Source organism: Zalophus californianus, chromosome 10 (genome assembly GCF_009762305.2).
Source record: "Zalophus californianus isolate mZalCal1 chromosome 10, mZalCal1.pri.v2, whole genome shotgun sequence".
Taxonomy (NCBI): Eukaryota; Metazoa; Chordata; class Mammalia; order Carnivora; family Otariidae; genus Zalophus; species Zalophus californianus.
In genome coordinates, this window is record NC_045604.1 from 84590200 (window position 1) to 84614572 (window position 24373).

The window sequence follows — 24373 nt, forward strand, 5'->3', positions numbered from 1 at the left end:
AGGCATTGGAGATGCAGCAGGAAAGAAGATAGGAGGGGTTCTTGATCTCAGGGAGCTTACTTTGATTATAGCCAAAAAAAGAAGCAAGTCAATAAAATAATTGAGATGCTTCAGATTGGTAAGTGCTATGAAGAAAATAAAGTAAAATGATGTCATAGAGAGAAATGGATAAAGTGGTTGGGAGTAGGTCTCTGTAAGCAGAGACCTGAAGCATGACAAGGAGCCATAGGTGGAAGATGAGAGGGAAGTGGGGTTCACACAGGGCAAACAGCAAGTGCAAAGGGCCCAAGGTAGGCATGATCTTCCTGTGTCTGAGAAACAGAAAGAAGGAAAGAGTGGCTGGACCATGGCAAAAGTACCGTTGTTATAAGAGATCTGTGCTTGACCAGTGCTGTGGTGAATAGGATATGCATGTAATTCCAGTGTATTAAATAGGAACCTGTATGAATTTCCTGTGACTTTATAACAAAGTGTCACGAATTAGGTGGCTTAAAACAGCAGAAATGTATTGTCTCACAGTTTTGGAGGTTAGAAGTCCAAAATCAAGGTGTCAGCAGGGCTGTGCTCCCTCTAAAGGGAAGAGTTCTTCCTTGTCTCTTTCCAGTTTCTGGTGGTGCCAGGCACTCCTTGGCTTGTGGTGGCCTAATTCCAATCTCTGCCTCTGTCTTCACATGGCCTTCTTCCCTGTGTTCCTGAGTGTATCTGTGTCCTCTCCTTATTTTGAAGGACACCAGGCTTTGAATTTAGGGCCCATCTTAACCTAGTATGACCTCGTATATAAAGGCCATATTGCCAAGTAAGATCACATTCTGAGGGGACACCTGGGTGGTTCAGTCGGTTAAGCCGCTCAGGTCATGGTCCCAGGGTCCTGGAATGGAGCCCCATCTTGGGCTCCCTGCTCGGCAGGGAGTCTGCTTCTCCCTCTCCCTCTGCTCCTCCCCCACACTCACGCTCTCTCTCTCAAATAAATAAGATCTTTAAAAAAAAAGTCACATTCTGAGGTTCCAAGTATACAGGGTCCAGTGAATTTTTGAGAGACACTATTTAACCTCCTGCAGAACCCACTGAATGGGAACTCATTTGTTCTTCACTGCAATCCTATGAGGAAGATAAGGAAAGGATTGTTTTTATCCTTATTTTACAATTGAGGAAACTGAGGCTCAGAGAGCCTTAGCAACTTGCCCAAGGCACTGAACCAGTACATTTGTTCATTCATTCATTTAATAAATGTGACAGGTGCCTGGGTGGCTCAGTCAGTTAAGCATCTGCCTTTGGCTCAGGTCATGATCCTGGGGTCCTGGGATCGAGCCCCACATTGGGCTCCCTGCTCAGCGGGTAGCCTGCTTCTCCCTCTCCCCACTGCTCGTGCTCTTTCTCTCTAGCTATCTCTTTCTCTCTCTCAAATAAAAATATAAAATCTTTTAAATAATGAATGAATGAATGAATGTGATATGGGCCAGGCAATGTCCTAGGCGCTGGGGATGCAGCAGCCAGTAGGACAGATGAAAATTCCTGTCCTGTTAAAAATGACATTTTAGTCGGGAGAGATGATGAGCAAAAAACATATAGTCTAAGGTTCTAAAACACGTAGACCCTCAGATGGGGATGAGTGATATGGGGACAAATATGGAGCACAGGGGAATGGGGCCACAGGTGTGGCCACAGGTGTGGCATTTTATTGCCACAGGTGTGGGATTTTAAATAGGGAGGTGAGAGACGGAAACATGCAAGCTGGGCTTGCAGGGCTGAGAGAGGGAGCAATGTCTGTACTTGGGGAAGAGCATTCCAGGTGTGTGGAGGAGGAACAGCCTTTCTGTTTCCCAGTATGCATGCTGCCCTCTCTCTCCTCTGGGCCTTGTTGAGTTTTCCCACCCATCAGAGGCCAACCAACTGCGCCTTCCTCCTCTCCTTTTGAGTCACAGCCTCTGAGCTGAAGGCGGACTTACCCCTTGCAAACCCCTGGAGGTGGCCTGCAGTGGAGCTCAGTGGCCACAGGGTGGCAGTGCTTCCCACAGATATGACTCCTCAACCCGCTCAGGCGAGCTCAGGGTCTACGTGGTTAAAGCAGGGCCGTTTTCTCTTTGTCCTTGAAAGGACAGCAACTTTTGGCTCCAAAGAGCCGACTTCTTTGTGTTTTACAGCTCTTTGTGTCTCCACCTTCTGAAGGTGAGGTTGAGGAATGGTGGGGCTCAGACGGTGAGAGTGGGGTTCTCCCCCTGGAGGCTGATGAGATGATCACAGACGGAGAGTTTGATGAGCTCGGGGCTCAGAGAGGGGAAGTGAGTGATGAGTGACCCAATGTCACACAGCTGAGTCGTGCCAGAACTGTACTTTCTGATACCTGGGCCGGTTCTGGCCCACTGTGCCACCCCACCTGCTTCCCCAGGCCTGGACAGAGATTGAGTCAGTGGTGGAGTGGGGAGAGGAATGAAAGGAGCTCTGGATCTGGAGCCCACTGATGTGAGCTTCCCACCCGGCCATGAGAAGTGGCATCAGAAAGATGGTCTTTCTCTGCTGCTGAGGTAGACCTTAGAACTTAGTTTTCCTATCTGCGAAATGGGAATAAACAATGGAGTAGTACCTGTGTGTATGTAGAGATCAAATGTGGGCTTGTCTTGGGGGTGAGATCTTTATTTGGACCCTTCAGTGCCTATGTTGGGAAAACTTTAAAAAATGACTGCAACTTTGGGGAATCAGGTACACCTGGTTTCAGAGCCCATTTCCTAGCTGTATACTCTTAGCCTCTCTAAGCCTCGGTTTCCTCCTTTGTATAATGGGTCTAATAAAACCACAGATTAAATGAAATAATTCAGTAAAGAGCCTAGCCCAGTCCTTGGCATGTTAAAATTGTGAATTACATATCAATACTGGGTTGGAGTGGGGAGTGGAGAGGGGGGTAGCTAAGGTCAGAATGGAGGTGGGGTGGGGCTCAGAAATGTAGTCAAGTTAAAAGCTTGGGAACACTTAAATCATTTCCCTGGGTGGATGGGGGAAAAGGTGAGAATCCAGGTTTTAGTCTAGAAGTAAAGATAAAATAATAACCACAGTAGCTACTATTCCTTAAGTACATATGTTATTTCATTTGTTTCTCACAACCACCCAAGGGGTGGGCACTATTGCTAAACCCATTTTACAGCACGGGTGACCAAGGCTCAGAGAGGTTAGTAACCTGCCTAAGGTAGCACAACTGATAGGTAGCAGAGCCTGAACTTTTGGATCTCAAAGCCATTGGGCTCAGCGATGTGCTACGATGTCTCTCAGTTTTTCTAACTTGTACCTTCAGGATAAGATCTATAGGGACCCGTTGTGTGATGTAGATTCTGACCACCAACTCTCATGAATAGTCTCCAATTCTTCTAAAAAAACCAAAAAACAAAATAGGAATTATAGCCTGGCTCCAGGAAAGAAGCAAACCAAACTTTTTATTTAAAAAAACAATTCACGGGGCGCCTGGGTGGCTCAGTCATTAAGCTTCTGCCTTCAGCTCAGGTCATGATCCCAGGGTCCTGGGATCGAGCCCCACATCGGGCTCCCTGTTATGCAGGAAGCCTGCTTCTCCCTCTTCCACTCCCCCTGCTTGTGTTCCCTCTCTCGCTGTCGCTCTCTCTGTGTCAAATAAATTAAAAAAAATCTTTAAAAGAAAATAAAAAAAACAATTAACTTTTAAAATTTTTGCATATCTTCACTTTATTATGATAATTTTCACAATTATATGTATGTGGGTAGTATATTCATTACCCAGCTTCAACGGTTATCAACATTTGCTCTCTTTTTTTTTTTTTTTAAGATTTTACTTATTTATTTGAGAGAGAATGAGAGATAGAGAGCATGAGATGGAAGAGGTTCAGAGGGAGAAGCAGACTCGCAGGGAGCCCGATGTGGGACTCGATCCTGGGACTCCAGGATCATGACCTGAGCCGAAGGCAGTCGTCCAACCAACTGAGCCACCCAGGCGCCCAAAATTTGCTGTCTTTTTGAATCTATTCCCACCACCAAAATTCATTTTTTTCTCAAGAGGGATTTCTAAAGATTTAACTTAAAAAATCTTGTCAAGGGGCACCTGGGTGGCTCAGCTGTTAAGCGTCTGCCTTCAGCTCAGGTCATGATCCCAGAGTCCTGGGATTGAACCGTGTGTTGGGCTCCCTGCATCGGGCTCCCTGCATCAGGCTCCCTGCTCGGCAGGAAGCCTGCTTCTCCCTCTCATACTCCTGTTGCTTGTGTTCCCTTCTCTCACTGTCTCTGTCAAATAAATAAATAAAATCTTAAAAAAAAAAATCTTGTCAAACCTACCCCAGTCCTCCCTCCACACAATTTTTTTCCTCGAGCTTTATTGATATACAACTGACATATAATATTGTGCAAATTTAAGGTATACAATGTAATGATTTGATATATGTATCTGTTACAAAATGATTACACAATAAGGTTGGTTAAGGCATCCATCACCTCACATAGTTACAGTTTTTTTGGTGTGGTGAGAACTTTGAAAATCTATTTTCCTAGCAACTTGCAAATATATGATACAGTTGACTGTAGTCACCATGCTGTACATTATATCCCCAGAACTTACTCATCTTATAACTAGGAATCAGTTTTTTTGTTTTTGCTGAGAGTATTTAAAGTAAAGCCCTGAGCATCAAATCATCATATGGCCTAGATCTTTTAAATTTGTTCTACTCAGCAGGGAGCCTGCTTCTCCCTCTGCTCCTCACCTCGCTCACTCTCTCGCTCTCTCTCTTACTCTCTCAAATAAATAAATGAAAAATAAAATTTGTTCACCCACCCACACTGGCCTGGTCATCCTACCTCTATCAGTAAAGATATGTTCCACTGTAAGTGAGAGAAGATTCAAATAATAAGGCTTAAACAATAAAGGCATTTGATTCATTTGTATAATCTGAAGTCAGGAGGTAGGCAGAGAGTTGGGGAAGTCACTCAGTGATTTCTAGGTACTAGGGTGGTGTCTCTGTGAAGGCTTAGTTTTTACCTCATGGCCTCAAAATGACTGCCACAGCTCCAAGTACCATGTCCTAATACAACAGCATTCAAAACAGGAAGGGTGGGAGGAAGGGAGCAAGAGGGCCATCTCCTTGTTGGAACCTGCAGTTTTCCACAGGAATAGTACTGATCACAGGGGGTGTTTTTGGAAATGTGTGGGGACATTTTTGTTGTCACAATGATCAGAGGGTGCCAGGGGCATTACAGTGCTGGGAGAGCCAGATGTTACACATCCTGCAAGGCAAAGTTCAGTTCCTCCACTGGAGTGTCCCTTCTAGACATTCATTATAATCATTTGAGCCAAGAACCTAACTCCACTTGCATATAAACAGCTTCAAGTGTTTTAATATAGACCAACTTTTCCAGGGATGCAGCTACAGACTGTTAACAAAGGAAGTCTGTACTTTGTTTTGTTGAGAATGTTAATAAGAGTTGCTCCTCTACTTCAGGAACTCATATCACTGGTGGCAACCAGCTCGGTGGTGTTTGAGGGACCATCAGCTGGTCCATGCCTGTCCATGTTTGTGGAAGTTCCTTCTATAGTTAAGTCTAGCTGTAAGCATCTGGCTGCTTCATTCTGATGTCTTCTGTGCAATGGTGTCTGAGCATTTATATATTAAAATGCCTATTATCTATTATAGATATCCTTTTAGTACTTTTCTCTTCATATTACAATGAGGTTATTATATCGACCTAACAAAAAATTATGTGTGGAAAAAAAATTATGTGTTGAATTTCCCTTTAGGAAGAGTAATGGGGCGATTATACAACATTTTTATTATAAAAAAGGAGCTACTGGGTCTGAAAGGTTGCCACCCCTTAGCTTAGAAGTATCTCCGGGAGATGGGGCACCTTCCCTGAGGGCTTGACCCCCTGATCCCTGCGCAAAATTGAGGAGCTGGGTAGAAGGGGGGCTGCTGTTGGATAGGAGGCTACTCGTGTTTGTTCCCCACTGATGGTCAGTTCCAGCATCTCAACAAAGATCTCGGGCCGTGGGTTGTTCAGAACGAGCAAAGCTTCTGACAACCGAGTATGTAGATGGGTAGAGGGGGTGTGAATGCTGCAGGGCAGGGGCACAGAGCTGGTTTTCAGGAAGTGTTCGGGGGTCTTTGTATATATATATATATATGTGCAATGTGGTGTGTGTATGTAGATGTGACATGTACATAGATTTTAATATCTTCTGATTTAGGTTATGGTCTTTTAAATAAAGAGAAGACAGATAATAGTGGTTTGGGTGCAAGAGTAATTATAGTTATCTCCCTTATCTGCGGGGTCTGTAACCGCAGTTTCGGTTATCCTGGGATCAACTGCGATCTGAAGCTGACGCTCCTCCTTGTGACGAATCCGCAGTAGGTCAAAAGGTGCCTAACGCCTAACGCTACGTCACGGCCACGTCACGGCGGCAGCGTCAGGGCGCCGACGTCAGGGCACTTACGTCAGGGCGCTTCCGTCTCACACCTCACTTTGCCTCACCACGGAGGCACCCCCGCGGTCACAAGAAGGGTGAGTACAAGGGCTGTGAGAGGGAAAGGCCACACTCACACAACTTTTATTACAGTATATTGTTAAAATTGTTCTATTTAATTATTCTTGTTAATCTCTCACTGCGCCGAATTTATAAAACAAACTTTTCTCATAGGTGTGTATGTAGAGGAGAAGACAGTACATGCAGTGTTCAGTTCTCGGGGTCAGGTGTGTGTGTGTTGAAGGGGGTGGGTCTCGAACGTGCCCCCGGGATGAGGGGGTGGAGGGCTGTGGTATTGGCCAGAGAAGCTCTTCAGGGATATTCTGTGCACCCTCCCGCGGTTCCTCAAACAGCCTCTATAACAGTTTAAAAAAACCCCGTGAGGCTTAAGACGTGGTGGCGGTGGTGGTGCTGGTGGTGGTAAGAGGGTGGGTGGGGATTTTAGTCCTCTAGGTGGTGTTTGTTTTTTATTTTAAGATTTTATTTATTTATTTGAGAGAGAAAGAGGGAGGACACTAGCGAGGGGAGGGTCTTGGAGAGGCACAAGCCGACTCCCTGCTGAGCGCGGAGCTGCCCTGGGGGCTCAGTCTCACCAGCCAGAGATCATGACCTGACCCCAAATCAAGAGTCAGCCACTTACCTGACTGAGCCACCCAGGCACCCCTCACTAGGTGGTGTTTCTTTTATTTATTTATTTAAAGATTTTATTTATTTGAGAGAGAACACGAGCAGGAGACCGGGAGAGGGAGAAGCAGGCTCCCCACGGAGCAGGGAGCCCATTGCGGGACTCGATCCCAGGACCCTGCGATAATGACCTGAGCCGAAAGCAGGCACTTAGCCGACTGAGCCGCCCAGGTGCCCCTGGGTGGTGTTTCTTTAAACCAGCATTGCCTTGACTTGCCTGAGGTTCAGAAGGGGTGTCCTGAGGAGAGGATTTTGGATTTAATTCCAAGGGTTGTAAGAGTCCTTGATAGTTTGAGCAGGAGAGTAAGGGAGTACTTGTTAAAAAATGCACATGCCCAGGCTCCATTCCAGCCTCTCAGAATCTGGGTGAGTGGGTAAAGGGGTTGTCTAGGAATGGTAAGCACACCCCAACCTGATTCTTATCATTATGCAATGTAGGGGATACCATGTCTCACAGTGGGGGTTCTTATACCTGAGCAGGCATCACAACCTCCCAGAGGACTTATTAAAACCACTGTGTGCTGGGACCCACTCCCAGAGTTTGATTCAGTAGGTTGGGGGGAAAGAAAGAGATTGTCCTTTTTTAAAAGTTCCCAGTACTGCTGATGGCATGGATCCCTGGACCACACTCTTGAGAAGCATTGGCTTATGGCAGGGGTTCTCAGCCTGGCTGCACATTAGAATCATCTGGGAACCTTAAAAAATACCAATGTCCCAGCAACACAAGGGTCCCAAGACATCAAAATCTGTAGGGGTAGGATCCAGGCATTAAAACAAAGAAGCCCAACTTTTCTGGTGTGTAACCAGGGCTGGGAACCATTATCTGAAAGTTGTTTTTTCTGGGTTTTGTTTTGTTTTGTTTTGTATTTTCTTTTGAAATCCAAATGGTATCTGATTTCTTTTTTAAGGTTTATTTTTTTAATAATCTCTATACCCAACATGGGGCTTGAACTCATGACCACAAGATTAAGAATCAGACACTCTTCCAACTGAGCCAGCTAGGCACCCCTGATTTCTTTTTTTCTTTTTAAATTTATTTACTTAAGTAATCTCTACACCCAACGTGGGGCTCAAACTCATGACCCTGAGATCAAGAGTTGCATGCTCTACCAACTGAGCCAACCAGATGCCCCCATTATCTGAAAATTTCAAACACTGAGCAGCACCTTCAGTCCCCCTCCCTGCAATCAGAATTGCAGGGGTTGAGGATCCTTATGTTTTAGTGTATGTATAGCTGCCGAAGCGAGCACAGGGAATGCTTGCGTTTTTGTTTTGTTTTTTAAAGATTTTATTCATTCATAGAGAGAGCAAGCGAGAGTGAGCAAGCGTGACTGGGGGAGGCGCAGAGGGAGAGGGAGAAGCAGGCTCCCCGCCAAGCGGGGAGCCGAAGGCAGACGCTCAACTGACTGAGCCACCCAGGTGTTCCAAATGCTTGTGTTTTGTTTTTTATTTTTTTAAAAGATTTTATTTATTCGACAGAGAGAGACAGTGAGAGAGGGAACACAAGCAGGAAAGTGGGAGAGGGAGAAGCAGGCTTCCCGCCGAGCAGGGAGCCTGATGCGTGGCTCGATCCTGAGCCGAAGGCAGACGCTTAATGACTGAGCCACCCAGGTGCCCCAAATGCTTGTGTTTTAAACAAGCATCCCAGGTGCACTAAAATTATAGAATCATTTTCTGGCCACATGGCTGCTGCCATCCCCCAAACTTCAGTGTGTTGGGGGACATGATGTAGAAATGACCCAAGTCATTTAATACTACAGTTAATAACAGCTACCATGTGCTGAGCCCCACTGCAAGTGGGAACATTCAGATATAACATCTCCTAGTTCCCAGTATAACCATGAAGGAGATAGAAGTTATTTGACAGATGGGGAAACTGAAGCTTAGAGAAATGATAGCTTAAGGCTACTTTGCCCCTAAGTGGTAGGGTCAGGATCTGAAGCCAGGACTCTCAAACATTAAAGCCCCGTCCTTTGTGCCAGGCCATGTTCTTTGCTTGGGGTCTTCTTTAGGTGTGTGTGTGTGTGTGTGTGTGTGTGTGTTAACTGGGAACACTTGCAGAAGTACAAATATTATGTATCGGTGAAGATGTAGCCTACCATAGTTGTTGAATCTACAGTTAGAGAGATTCATTTGCGTCAGCCATCTTGCCTCTCCCTTCTGGAACTGGCTTGTTGGTATTAATGGGTGAGCTGGCCTCATTCGGGCAGTTGTGATTAACTTGCTGACCACTGAGATTTTCTGCCCCAGTAGCTTCCAAATGACGTAAAGCTTCCATTAATGGAGCTACTCTGTGACGTGCTCAGGGTCCCCGGCCTGGGAGGGAGACAGCCCCATGCTCAGGAGGTTTAGAGAAAGGAAAGACTATTGGCTTTTTCAAACTATTGCCTTAGTTCAGGCACTCAGCATTTCCCTCTCTGGCTTGGCATTGGCATTGACTTCAGAAGCTTGACTGGTAGGGACTAAGGGAAAGAAGGCACTTAGGAAGTAAAGTGGAGTTTGGGTTCATGTCCACATGAGCTGCTCAGAATGCAGTAATCAAGCCTTTGGATCACATGGCCTTGAGGTTAAATCTGTGCTCTGCCTCTTTTTCAATAAAAATTGAGAAACAATTCATTTACCATAAAATTCACAATGTAAAAGTATACAATTCAGTGGGTTTTAGTGTATCTATAGAGATGTACAATCATCACTAATTCCTGAACTTTTTTTTAAAGATTTTATTTTATTTATTTGATAGAGAGCACAAGTAGGCAGAGTAGCAGGCAGAGGGAGAGGGAGAAGACTCTCTGCTGAGCAGGAAGCCCAGCGTGGGGCTCGACCCCAGGACCCTGGGATCATGACCTGAGCCGAAGGTAGCTGCTTAACTGACTGAGCCACCCAGGTGCCCCGAACATTTTCATCACCGCCCCCAACACCCTGGAAAGAAACTGTTTCCACTTGCAGTCACTCCTGATTCCCTTCTATCCCCCAGCCCCTGGCAACCACCAGTCTGCTTCCTGTCTCTATGGATTTGACCAATCTGGATATATCATTGGAATCATACAGTATGTGGCGTTTTGTGTCTGGCTTCTTTCACTTAGCGTGATGTTTTCAAGATTCACCCATGCTGTAGTGTGTCAGTCTCATTATTTTTTGTGGTTGAACAATATTTCCTCGAGTGCATATATAACATTGTGTTTCTCCATTTGTCCGTTGATGGACGTTTGAATTTTTCCCACTTTTTGCCTCTCATGACTAGTGCTGCCATGAACATGGATGAACATGTCTTTATTTCTCCTAGGTATACACTTAGGAGTGGCATTGGTGGGTCATATGGCAGCTCCGTGTTTACTTTTTGAGGAACTACTAGACTGTATAGCATCTACCCTGCTCCTTTTTGGGGGGAGGGACCTTATCTCTGGGATCTTGGTCTCCTCCTCTGTAGAATGGGAACCACTGGAGTGCCAGCCTCATTGGGTTGTTATAACGGGGGGAATAAACTAACAGAGGCAAAGCCCTGCAGCACCATCCCTTTCCCTGGCCCAAGCACTTAATAATGGTTAGCTCTTATTAGTATTTACTTACATATTTACTTATGAAAGGAATGCAGTCCCAAAATATATACAACCTTCACCGGGAAGAGGAATAATAAAATAGGCTTAGAAAATCAATGGGGATATAAATGGCAGTATTTCCTGGAGTCCAACTGTGGGTTTTATTAAAGTTCAATGCAGTAAGCATTTCTTCATTGGGGCTGAGCTTATTTACTCTTACAGCCTGAGCAAAACAGAGAGACTGGGACTCTAACTAGTCACCTGGGGGTCTGTTAGCTCCCTGGGCTGGCATTCCCTCATGCCTGCACCCTTACTTCTAGTTTGTCATTAAGGTAGGTGAGCTGAAGATTGGATAGATCTGTAGTTGGCTGGCCTGGGATGAGGAGTCAAGAAAGAGCCCAGAAGAAACTCTGATGAGCTGTCTACTGTCCTTGGCACTATTGACTATGTCACAATTATGTAAGTCTTTTTGGTCAAAGGTGTAATTAATAAATAATAATGTGTGCTAAATATGTGTTAGGTGCTGTGCTAACTTACATACATTATTTCATTTAATCCACATAATAGATGTATAGATCGGTCCCATATAAGTCTTGTTTTACAAGTAAGAAAACAGACTCAGACAAGTTAAAAGACTTACCCAAAGGCTCTCAGTGAGGAATAAGTGAAGTTAGAATGTGAACATGGGTCTCTTTGATTCCAAGGCTTTGCCCAGAGTGGGAGGTAGGCACCTGCATTTTGCTGTTGTGCATAAGGGGGCTGAATACTTTTCCTGCTCCTTCTCTCGGTTCCTCACTGCCTCCTCAGTGTGTTCTGGCCACCCTGGCCTCTTTTCAGTTCTGAGAACACATCAACCTCCTTTTGTCATTGGAGCCTTTGTACTTGTGTTCCCTCTGCCTGGAACCTGTTCCCCTACCACCTCTTTCACTTAATTAACTCCTGTTATTCTCCTAGTCCATAGCAGAGGCTGCTCATTGCTTCTCAAAAACAATTCCCCCTTTTTAGTAACAACTCTGGGCGATGCCTTAGGGACTATGTTTTCCAGCCTCTCTTGCAGCATGGTATGTTCATGGGACCATTTTCTGGCCAGTGAGGTAGAAGTAGAGTATTCTGTAAGGCACAGTCATCTTAAATGGTGGGGGTGTGTTCCCTTATTTCTCTAATGTCCTTGCCCTGTCCTCTTGTCTGTGATGCCCATGTGGTGGCTGGAGATCTAGCAACCATTTTGGACCACGAGGTGACCTAGAGAATGAAAGTCACATGTTAAGGAATGTAAAGCAGAAAGACAGGAGGAGGCTGGGCTCCTGATAACTTATGGAGCTGCCAAATTAGTCTTGGGCTATCTACATTCTGGTTTCTCGTGAATGAGAGAAATTGGAAACTTTTGTTAAAGCTACGAAGTTCTGTTACTAGCAACTAAGTAACATTCCTAACTAACATAATTTCTTGGCTTAAATATCACTTTCTCCAAAATGGCTTATGTGGAATTCAAAATAGGTCCCTCCTTTTGTTCTTTCTTATAACACCTCGTTCTTTTCTTATATTGCCCTGATTCCAATTAAAAGAAATATATATGTATTACTTTATTTTCTCCACTGGGCTGTATTTTCCACTGGGCTATTGGACATAGGGGCAAGGCCAATGGGTATAGTTAGATTTACCTGGCGCAAATCCAGGGGGTACCAGTTAAATAATAGTTTATGTGAACGGCATTTCCTGAAATTGTGTAGTGCACAGCCTAGGTGTATGTACATGGCAGCCCTATCTACAAGGTCAGGAGAGACTTAGTGTACTCCTGGCAGTTAGCATAATGTCTGGACCGTGGTCAGTCCTCAACAAACATTGGTGCAGGATGAAAGGATTAACAAAAATGATGGATGCCCTGTGCTGGGTACTGCTCTGGCTGAGGCATGGAAATCATGGCGACAAGGCATGGATAGTCTCTAACCCTGAAAAGAACAAGGATTCTGGGACTTGAGGGAGGTGGTCCCACGCTTGGAGGAGCTGGAGGCTTTGTAGATAGGAGAGGCCCCTTCTCTTATTTAGTAGCCTCAGTGTTCCATCTGTAAAGTGGGAGGATTGTTGCAGAAAAGTGGTTTTGTTTAAACTTTATTTTCTCTTTTATTTTATTTTACATCTTTAAGTAAGCAATACCTACATGGTAAAATACTCAAGTAGTACAAAAAACAGAGAGAAAAGTAAACTCCCAGAACCTCCCCCTACACACCCTCTGCATTACCCTCATTGCCCTCTCGCCTCAGACCTCCTGGCTATCCCTATAACCAGTTGTTTTCTTTTAAGGGAGCAAATTTCTGATTTATTTCATGAAAACAGCTTAGAAAAGCAGTGTTGCCACCAGGTGGGGATGTAGCTCAGTGGTAGAGCGCATGCTTAGCATGCATGAGGTCCTGGGTTCGATCCCCAGCATCTCCATTCTGTTCCCCCTTGTTTGGGGAAATAATCTTTCTTTTCTCTTACAGCTACACCACATTCCTGTAGAATCTGCAAATTAATCATCTTGCCTCCAAGTACTTATGTTTTTCTTCCGTTATGCTTGTAACTCTCCTGTTTTATTTTTTAATTGATTTATAATTGGCATATAACATTATATTAGTTTCAGGTATGTAAACATAATGATTGGGGTTGCCTGGGTGGCTCAGTCAGTTAAGCGGCTGCCTTCGGCTCAGGTCATGATCCCTGGGTCCTGGGATCGAGCCCCACGTCCCGCTCCCTGCTCAGTGGAGAGCCTGCTTCTCCCTCTCTCTATGCTTGCCTCTCTGCCTACTTGTGCTTTCTCTCTGTGTCAAATAAATAAATAAAATCTTTAAAAGTATATATATAATGATTACATATTTGTATGTATTGTGAGATTGTCACCACAGTAAGTCTAGTTAACATCTGTCACCATATATAGTTACAAAAAATCATTTTTCTTGTGATGAGAACTTTTATTATTATTTTTTTAGAGAGGGTGGGAAGGGCAGAGGGAGAGAGATAAGCAGTCTCCATGCCCAGCGGGGAGCCTGATGCGGGGATCAAGGGTGGGGGGCTCCACACAGGGCTCAACTTGTGGCTTGATCTCACAACTCTGAGATCATGACCTGAGCCAAAATCAGGAGTCAGACACTTGATCGACTGAGCCACCCAGGCACCCCTGATGAGAACTTTTAAGATCTACTCTCTTAGCCACTTTTAAATATGCAGTACAGTATTAACAATAGTCACCATCCTGTACATTACATCTCCATGACTTACTTATTTTATGACTAGAAGTTTGTGCCTTTTAACTCCCTTCACCCATGTCACTCCCCTGCCCCCTAGCAACCACCAATCTGTTCTCTGTGTCTACGAGCTTCGTTTTTTTAGGTTCCACATATAAATGAGATCATAGGATATTTGTCTTTCTCTGACTTCTTTCTTTTTTTTTTTTTTTAAGATTTTATTTATTTATTTGACAGAGAGAGAGATAGTGAGAGCAGGAACACAAGCAGGGGGAGTGGGAGAGGGAGAAGCAGGCTTCCCGTGGAGCAGGGAGCCCGACGTGGGACTCGATCCCAGGACCCTGGGATCATGACCTGAGCCGAAGGCAGGCGCTTAACGACTGAGCCACCCAGGCGCCCTCTGACTTATTTCTTTAGCACAGTGCCCTCAAGTTCCATCCATGTCACAAATGGCAAGATTTCCTTTTTTTTTTTTATATGGACACATAACATTCCATTGTATATGCACACCCCACTTTCTTCATTCATCTTTTGATGAACACTTAGGTTGTTTCAGTATCTTGGCTATTGTAAATAATGCTGCAGTGAACATAGGGGTGCATATATCTTTTCAAATTAGTGTTTTCATTTTCTTTGAATAAATATCCAGAAATGGAGTTGTTGGATCATATGGTTGTTCTACTTTTAATTTTGGAGTGTCCCCCCAAAATTAAAACTCCACAAAACACTACTGTTTTCCATAGTGGCTGCACTAGTTTACAAATCCCATCAACAGTGCACTGGGGTTCCCTTTTTCCACATTCTTGCCAACACTTATTTTTTATCTTTTTGGTGATAGCCTTCTAACAGGCGTGAGGTGTTAAGTCACTGTGGTTTTGATTTACATTTCCCTGATGATGAGTGATGTTGAGTGCCTTGTTTCATGTACCTGTTGGCCATCTTTCTATCATTGGAAAAATGTCTATTGAGATCTGCTGTGTAACCAGTTTGTGTGTGTGTGTGTGTGTGTGTGTGTGTATCTTTCAGAGTTAATCTGTATAACATAAGTATACATATGCTACATATGTATGTATTGAATTTGAAGTATTTTTAAATAGAAACTTATTCTTTAAAAATAGTTAATTACTTGTTTTCAATCTGAAGTATGGCTTGAGAAAATAATGATTATTAGTGATTATTAAATGATCATTACTGAAAATAATTTTGCCATTAATCACATACTGTTTTTCACCTTGTAATTTTTTTTTTCATTTAATAAAATGTCTTGGGTTTGTTTCATTGATCTGACTTCTTTTATTTAAATGGTTGTCTAGCAGAGTATTTCACTGTATGGCTGTACTGTAATTGATTTAACTGGTCTCCTGTTGGGAAATGGGTTATTTCTGATCTTTTGCTGCTGCAGACAATGCTGCAAATGAACAGCCCTCTACTTAAATCTTTTCACACATGTGCAATTAATACCAGCTGGTTAAATTCCTAGGAATAGAATTAATGGCTCAAAGATGAAAAGTGCTTGCAGTTTTCATGAGTACTGCCTTCATGGAGCTGTACCAATTTGCCTTCTCACCGCCCTGTTCCCCTTTGACCTTATCAGTGTATTACCAAACTTTTGGTACCTTTGGATGGGTGGTTGTATTAGATTTTCTTATTATGAATACAGTATTTTCCTTTCAACTATCTGCTCATCTCCTTTGCCCTTTTTTTTTTTTAAAGATTTTATTTATTTACTTGACAGAGAGAGAGAGAGCGAGAGAGGGAACACAAGCAGGGGGAGTGGGAGAGGAAGAAGCAGGCTTCCCACTGAGCAGGGAGCATGATGTGGGGCTCGATCTCAGGACCCTGGAATCATGACCTGAGCCGAAGGCAGACACTTAACGACTGAGCCACCCAGGTGCCCCTGCCCTTTTTCTATTGGATTAGATTATTGGTCTTTTCATTATCCATTTGTAGAAACACTTTATAAACTAGGGGGATTAGCTTTTTGTTTATGATTATCAAACTTTTGATCTTTGCCAATCTGATAGGTGAAAAATATAGTATCATGTTGTGGGGTCCTTGTCTCTGGGCAAGGATAGCATCTTATGTCTGAAATCCGTTGGTATTTCCTTCTGTAAACTCTGTTCATGCTCTATAGAGCAGTGGTTCTTAACTGGGGTGGTGTATGAGGATCACCACGTTTGAAATACATGAACGCAGCCCGCAGCCTTGGGGATTCTGGTACAGTGTGTCAGGTACTTCTAAAGAGCTCCCTATGTGATTCTGATGTGCTCCCTTAGTTATGAATGAGGGGCATGGATGATCTGGGGGCCCTTTACTGCTCAGTATTGCTGTGGAGTAAACATGCAGCAATGGCAGGAAGGAGAGAGTTATGTAGGGAGAGAATCGATAACCCTCCTCGCTGTGGGGTTCAGTGGGGTGCCGGAGTCCAGCTCCAGCAGGGGAAGGGTCCTGGAAGGAAAGGACGGCGTCGGCGAGTGAGGAGACACGGACACAGGATCAGGTTGTAAGCATCTCCCTCTTGATAGCCTCGGAGGGACTCTTTTTATTCATTAGTGTTCTTGTTTTTCCATTCTTCCATGTGATTTTTTTTTTTACATTTTATCACAATCATTTCGGATTTAGAAAACAGCGTGACCTCTGAAGGTTATCTACTTTCTCCAAAGGCAGTTTACAATGGGTACACCCTATTTTATCAAAGTACTTATTCCATTTCTATAGGTCTCTTGTCCTTGGTCCCTAGACACCTCGGAGGAATACTCCTTTCCCAGAGGCTGTCAGATGATGCCCACACCCTTTTTTCCTTTAATCTTATACCATTTGTTTATGTCCTCATTATCAACTCCGGTATAAGGAATGGGAGGAGTAGGGGCAAGGAAGTTATCCTACACCAGGGGCTTGCCTCGAGGGGCATACCAAAGGTGGCCTCCTATTTTGTATACAACATAGGGAGTTTCCTGTACTGTGCATGTCATGAGATTTTTCTAATGTTTTAGAGGTGCCTGAGGAATCTCATCAATAGGAATTTTTACTGGGCCTGGATCCGACAGCTCCCTTACAGATTGGAGGACGTTGGGTATTTTTACTTCTTGGCCCATCGTGGGCCTTTTTGGAATCAGTTTCATTATGATTGCTTGCATAGACATAACTAAATTTATAAATCATTTTATCATGAAACCCCAGAATTGATTATAAAGATTGCCGCAAATAAAATGAAAGGAAGTAGCAGGAGCCAGCTGTGGAGTCTCCCGATTTTTCAGGATTGTCCCTCATACTTGGACTTTGTCAAACAGCATGAGTAGCTTGGCTCGCGCCAGTGGGGCCTGCAGATGGAGTGGCTCAGGGGCTAATGTGTCTCAGCTCTCGTTGCTATGGTAACCAGTCAATATGTGGGTACTTGGTTTGGGAATCAGTGCCCCTGTGTGTTTGCTCTGGGGTTCATGGCTTGATAGGACATGAAGTCGACAGACATCTGGGTCTTCAGAGAGGCGCAGAGTTCTTGGAGGACAGTTCAGGGAGGCGCAAGCCTCTGGCTCAAAGGGACCATGGCCAGAAACTCCATGTATGAAGAAAAATATCCTAGGGTGCCTGCCTGGCTCAGTTGGTAGAGCATGTGACTCTTGATCTCAGGGTTGTAAGTTCAAGCACCACCTTGGGTGTAGAGATTACTTAAAATTAAAAAAAAAAAAAAAGGCCCCTCTACTCTCCATGTCTTTCTCTTTGGAAGAATTCAGTGCTTCCATCGTTTTATTTTAAAAGAAGCAGCCAGGACGCCAGGTGATACAGTTGGTAGAGCATCTGACTCTTGGCTTTGACTCAAGTCTGATCTGGGGGTTGTGAGATTGAGCCCTGGGTCAGGCTTTGCACTCAGTGCAGTAGAATCTGCTTGGGTTTCTCTTTTTCCCTCTGCCCCTCCCCCCCAATAAAGAAATACAATCTTAAAAAAAAAAAAAGCAGCAGCCAAGAAGGGGAAAATTTAGGAAACTTAAAGTCCCAATATTGCTGTTTTGTTTTAAGAACAAAGCTTGAACCAAGAGTCTGCACAGAAAGATTGAAGGAAATTAAGTTAGGGAGCACAAGATTAGGGAAGGGAATTTAGAAGGTAGAATTAGACCTATTCTGTATATCTTTGTGCCATTTGATTTAAAATTATTTTAATATATTGAATAAAGACAAAGCAATATTTGTAACAGTACAGTGAGTACAAATCTAATGTTACCATTAATGGGCGTAGTCCCAATGGTATACCTAATATTTTACACCTGGGCTAGATTATTTTTTAATACTTCCCTCCTTTATACACCAAAACTATTTTCAGTAAAGATTTAATGTTCAGTGATAATCACTATTTTTTGATCCATACTTAGATTTAAAATAAATAAAAGGAAATATGAAATTCTATTTAAAAATATTCAAATTTAATAAAATGTTTAATATATGAATCAAAATTTGGAACCACCAAAAAATTTAACATCTTGTAGTTTATACCTTTTTGATGTTTTAGATTTTTAACACAAATAAAAACTCCAAGTGATCAAATAGAATCAGAATTGATGAAACTCAAGTTCTTTTTCTTTAGATCACTGTGCTATCATTTATTTCCAATATATTTTTTAAAGATTTTATTTATTTATTTGACAGAGAGAGACATAGCGAGAGAGGGAACGCAAGCAGGGGGAGTGGGAGAGGGAGAAGCAGGCTTCCCGCTGAGCAGGGAGCCCGATGCGGGGCTCGATCCCAGGACCCTGGGATCATGACCTGAGCCGAAGGCAGACGCTTAACGACTGAGCTGCCCAGGTGCCCCTATTTCCAATATTTTATTTAAAAACAGGAATATAGAAGGGCGCCTGGGTGGCTCAGATGGTTAAGCGTCTGCCTTCGGCTCAGATCGTGATCCCAGGGTCCTGGGATTGAGTCCCGCATTGGGCTCCCTGCTCCTTGGGAGCCTGCTTCTCCCTCTGCCTCTCTCTGTCTCTCTGTCTCTCTGTCTCTCATGAATAAATAAAAAAAAATCTTAAAAAAAACACAGGAATATAGAATATCACAGAGGTTAAAGATATGAATTGCACCCAAAACAAACCCAAACAAATTCAAACTCTTTAAGAGTTTACCACAGAAAATGAGCGGATGTTGCTGAATCTGCTATGTATGCCAGGGGCTGGCTATGAAACTAGTTCTCCAAATTACTTTCTGTATAGAACACACCATTTATTAAAGAGTCTGTCCATCAGGGGCCACTCAGGAGACACACACATCAGTAGTTTGAATAGGGAAAATTTTATAAAGAATTATTAACTAGTAGGATTAGCTACAAAGAGAGGTAAAGAAAACCCTAAACAGTATGGGACTAACACATGTAGGAAGCAGTTACTATCTCTAGGGCTGGGAGAGAGCACTCAAGTGTATTAATTTTCTATTGCTGAGTGACAAATAAGCACAAAGTTAGCAGTTTAAAACAATACCTATTTAGCTGCTATGGAAAACAGCATGGTAGTTCTCAAAAAATTAAACATGGAGGTACCATATGATACAGCAATTCTACGTCAGGGTATACACCCCAAATAATTGCAAATTAGGGACTTGCAGAGTTATTTGTACACCTGTGCTCAAAACAGCATTATACACCATAGCCAAAAGGTGGATGCAAACCAAGTATGCATCGATGGATGAATGAATAAACAAATGTGGTATGTCTATGTAATGGACTATTCTTCAGCCTTAAAAAGGAAGGAAATTCTGACACATGATATTCTGTAGAACAACCTTGAAAACATACAGAGTGAAATAAGCCAGACACAGAAGGACAAATGCTGTATGCACACACTTACACAAAGTACCTAGAATAGTCAAATTCATAGAGACAAGAAAGTAGAATATTGATTTCTAGCAGCTTTGTGGGAAGACACAGGGATTTATTATTTAATGGGGAAAGAGTTTCAGTTTGAGATGATGAAAACATTCTGGAGACAGATGGTGGTGATGGTTGCACAACAATGTGAATGTATTTAATGCCATTGAACTGTACACTTAAAAATGGTTAAAATGGTAAATTTTATATTATGTGTAATTTACCACTTTAAAGAATATTTAAAAAACCCCACACCTATTTGTTAGCTCACAGTTCTGTAGCTATGACAAGGTAAGGGTAAGGCAAGGCCGAGGGGCGCCTGGGCGGCTCAGTCATTAAGCGTCTGCCTTCAGCTCAGGTCATGATCCCAGGGTGCTGGGATTGAGCCCCGCATTGGGCTCCCTGCTCAGCAGGAAGCCTGCTTCTCCCTCTCGCACTCCCCCTGCTTCTGTTCCTGCTCTCCCAAATCTCTCTTTCTGTTAAATAAATAAATAAAATCTTAAAAAAAAAAATCAGGGCTGAAATCAAGGTGTCAGCCAGACTGACTTCCTGTCTCTCACCTCTAGACCCAGACTTAAAGGACTCATGTGATTAGGGCAGGCTCACCCAGATAACCTCCTTTTCTTAAAGTTGAATATGCTATAAAACATAATCTGATCACAAGATGAGACTTCATATATTCTCAGCCTTAGGGACTACACAGGGCATGTACACCGGCGGGGGGTGGGGGGGGTCCCGGGAGGCTACTTTATGATTCTGTCTACCACATGAAGGAAGGAACACATTGTAAGATGCTGCATGCCCAAGGAAGAGATTTTTAAAAAAATTTTTTTATTGTTATGTTAATCACCATACATCATTAGTTTTTGATGTAGTGTTCCATGACTCATTGTTTGTGCATAACACCCAGTGTGCCACGCAGAACGTGCCCTCTTTAATACCCATCACCAGGCTGACCCATCCTCCCAACCCCCTCCCTTCTAGAAACCTCAGTTTGTTTTTCAGAGTCCATCGTCTCTCATGGTTCGTCGCCCCCTCCAACTTACTCCCCTTCATTCTTCCCCTCCTGCTATCTTCTTCTTTTTTTTTTTCTTAACATATATTGCGTTATTTGTTTCAGAAGTACCGATCTGTGATTGAAGTGTCTTGCACAATTCACAGCGCTCACCATAGCACATACCCTCCCCAATGTCTGTCACCCAGCCACCCCATCCCTCCCACCCCCCACCACTCCAGCAACCCTCCGTTTGTTTCCTGAGGTTAAAAATTCCTCATTATCAGTGAGGTCATATGATACATGTCTTTCTCTGATTGACTTATGTCACTCAGCATAACACCCTCCAGTTCCATCCACGTCGTTGCAAATGGCAAGATCTCATTCCTTTTGATGGCTGCATAATGTTCCATTGTGTATATATACCACCTCTTCTTTATCCATTCATCTGTCGATGGACATCTTGGCTCTTTCCACAGTTTGGCTATTGTGGACACTGCTGCTATAAACATCGGGGTGCACATACCCCCTTCGGATCCCGACATTTGTATATTTGGAGTAAATACCCAGTAGTGCAGTTGCTGGATCGTATGGTAGCTCTATTTTCAACTGTTTGAGGAACCTCCATACTGTTTTCCAGAGTAGTTGCACCAGCTTGCATTCCCACCAACAGTGTAGGAGGGTTCCCCTTTCTCCGCATCCCTGCCAACATCTGTCGTTTCCTGACTTGTTAATTCTAGCCATTCTGACGGGTGTGAGGTGGTATCTCATGGAGGTTTTGATTTGGATTTCCCTGATGCCGAGTGATGTTGAGCACTTTTTCATGTGTCTGTTGGCCATTTGGATGTCTTTTTTGGAAAAATGTCTGTTCATGTCTTCTGCCCATTTCTTGATTGGATTATTTGTTCTTTGGGTGTTCAGTTTGATAAGTTCTTTATAGATTTTGGATACTAGCCCTTTATCTGATGTCATTTGCAAATATTTTCTCCCATTGTGTCGGTTGTCTTTTGGTTTTGTGGACTGTTTCTTTTGCTGTGCAAAAGCTTTTTATTTTGATGAAATCCCAGTAGTTCATTTTTGCCCTTGCTTCCCTTGCCTTGGGCGATGTTTCTAGGAAGAAATTGCTGCGGCCGAGGTTGAAGAGGTTGCTACCTGTGTTCTCCTTTAGGATTTTGATGGATTCCTGTCTCACGTTTAGGTCTTTCAACCATTGGGAGTCTATTTTTGTGTGTGGTGTAAGGAAATGGTCCAGTTTCATTCTTCTGCATGTGGCTGTCCAATTTTCCCTACACCATTTGTTGAAGAGACTGTCTTTATTCCATTGGACATTCTTTCCGGCTTTGTCAAAGATGAGTTGACCATAGAGTTGAGGGTCCATTTCTGGGCTCTCGATTCTGTTCCATCGATCTATGTGTCTGTTTTTGTGCCAGTACCATACTGTCTTGATGATGACAGCTTTGTCATAGAGCTGGAAGTCTGGAATTGTGATGCCGCCAGCTTTGCTTTTCTTGTTCAATATTCCTCTGGCTATTCGGGGTCTCTTCTGGTTCCATACAAATTTTAGGATCATTTGTTCCATTTCTTTGAAAAAAGTGGATGGTATTTTGATGGGTATTGCATTGAATGTGTAGATTGCTCTAGGTAGCATTGACATCTTCACAATGTTTGTTCTTCCAATCCATGAGCATGGAACGTTTTTCCATTTCTTTGTGTCTTCTTCAGTTTCTTTCCTGAGTATTTTATAGTTTTCTGAGTACAGATCCTTTGCCTCTTTGGTTGAATTCATTCCTAGGTATCTTATGGTTTTGGGTGCAATTGTAAATGGGATCGATTCCTTGATTTGTCTGTCTTCTGTCTTGTTGTTGGTGTATAGGAATGCCACTGATTTCTGTGCATTGATTTTATAGCCTGCTACCTTACTGAATTCCTGTATGAGTTCTAGCAGTTTTGGGGTGGAGTCTTTTGGGTTTTCCACATACAGTATCATATCATCTGCAAAGAGTGAGAGTTTGACTTCCTCTTTGCCGATTTGGATGCCTTTGATTTCTTTTTGTTGTCTGATTGCTGTGGCTAGGACTTCTAATACTATGTTGAATAGCAGTGGTGAGAGTGGACATCCCTGCCGTGTTCCTGACCTTAGGGGAAAAGCTCTCAGCTTTTCCCCATTGAGAATGATATTTGCTGTAGTTTTTTCATAGATGGCTTTTATGATATTGAGGTATGTACCCTCTATCCCTATACTCTGACGAGTTTTGATCAAGAAACGATGCTGTACTTTGTCAAATGCTTTTTCTGCATCTATTGAGAGGATCATATGACTCTTGTTCTTTCTTTTGTTAATGTACTGTATCACGTTGATTGATTTGTGGATGTTGAACCAACCTTGCAGCCCAGGGAGAAATCCCACTTGATCATGGTGAATAATCCTTTTAATGTGCTGTTGGATCCTATTGGCTCATATTTTGGTGAGAATTTTTGCATCCATGTTCATCAAGGATATTGGTCTGTAATTCTCTTTTTTGATGGGGTCTTTGTCTGGTTTTGGGATCAAGGTAATGCTGGCCTCATAAAATGAGTTTGGAAGTTTTCCTTCCATTTCTATTTTTTGGAACAGTTTCAGGAGAATAGGTATTAATTCTGCTTTAAATGTCTGATAGAATTCCCCTGGGAAGCCATCTGGCCCTGGGCTTTTGTTTGTTGGGAGATTTTTGATGACTGCTTCAATTTCCTTAGTGTGTATAGGTCTGTTCAGGTTTTCTATTTCTTCCTGGTTCAGTTTTGGTAGTTGATACATCTCTAGGAATGCACCCATTTCTTCCAGGTTATCTAATTTGCTGGCATAGAGTTGCTCATAATATGTTCTTATCATTGTTTGTATTTCTTTGGTGTTGGTTGTGATCTCTCCTCTTTCATTCATGATTTTGTTGATTTGGGTCATTTCTCTTTTCTTTTTGATCAGTCTGGCCAGCGGTTTATCAATCTTGTTAATTCTTTCAAAGAACCAGCTCCTAGTTTCGTTGATCTGTTCTACTGTTCTTTTGGTTTCTATTTCATTGATTTCTGCTCTGATCTTTATGATTTCTCTTCTCCTGCTGGGTTTAGGCTTTATTTGCCATTCTTTCTCCAGCTCCTTTAGGTGTAGGGTTAGGTTGTGTATTTGAGACCTTTCTTGTTTCTTGAGAAAGGCTTGTATTGCTATATACTTTCCTCTCAGGCCTGCCTTTGCTGTATCCCAAAGATTTTGAACAGTTGTGTTTTCATTTTCATTGGTTTCCATGAATTTTTTTAATTCCTCTTTAATTTCCTGGTTGACCCATTCATTCTTTAGTAGGATGCTCTTTAGCCTCCATGTATTTGAGTTCTTTCCGACTTTCCTCTTGTGATTGAGTTCTAGTTTCAAAGCACTGTGGTCTGAAAATATGCAGGGAATAATCCCAATCTTTTGGTATCAGTTGAGACCTGATTTGTGACCTAGGATGTGATCAATTCTGGAGAATGTTCCATGGGCACTAGAGAAGAATGTGTATTCCATTGCTTTGGGATGGAATGTTCTGAATATGTCTGTGCAGTCCATTTGGTCCAGTGTTTCATTTGAAGTCTTTGTTTCCTTGTTGATCTTTTGCTGAG

General features: G+C 43.0%; 1 long non-coding RNA gene and 1 other non-coding gene across 3 annotated transcripts in view; both read left to right on the top strand.

Moving 5' to 3' along the window:
* Positions 1-6429: 6429 nt before the first annotated feature.
* The window catches only part of LOC113933180, a 214298-nt gene continuing 196354 nt past the window's right edge, over positions 6430-24373 (top strand). For both annotated transcript variants that reach the window (XR_003523268.1, XR_003523269.1), the window contains exon 1: positions 6430-6504. This is a non-coding gene — a long non-coding RNA (uncharacterized LOC113933180). The remainder of the gene's footprint in view (positions 6505-24373) is intronic.
* On the top strand, positions 13048-13119 carry TRNAA-AGC. Its single transcript has one exon. It is a non-coding gene; the product is annotated as a tRNA-Ala (tRNA).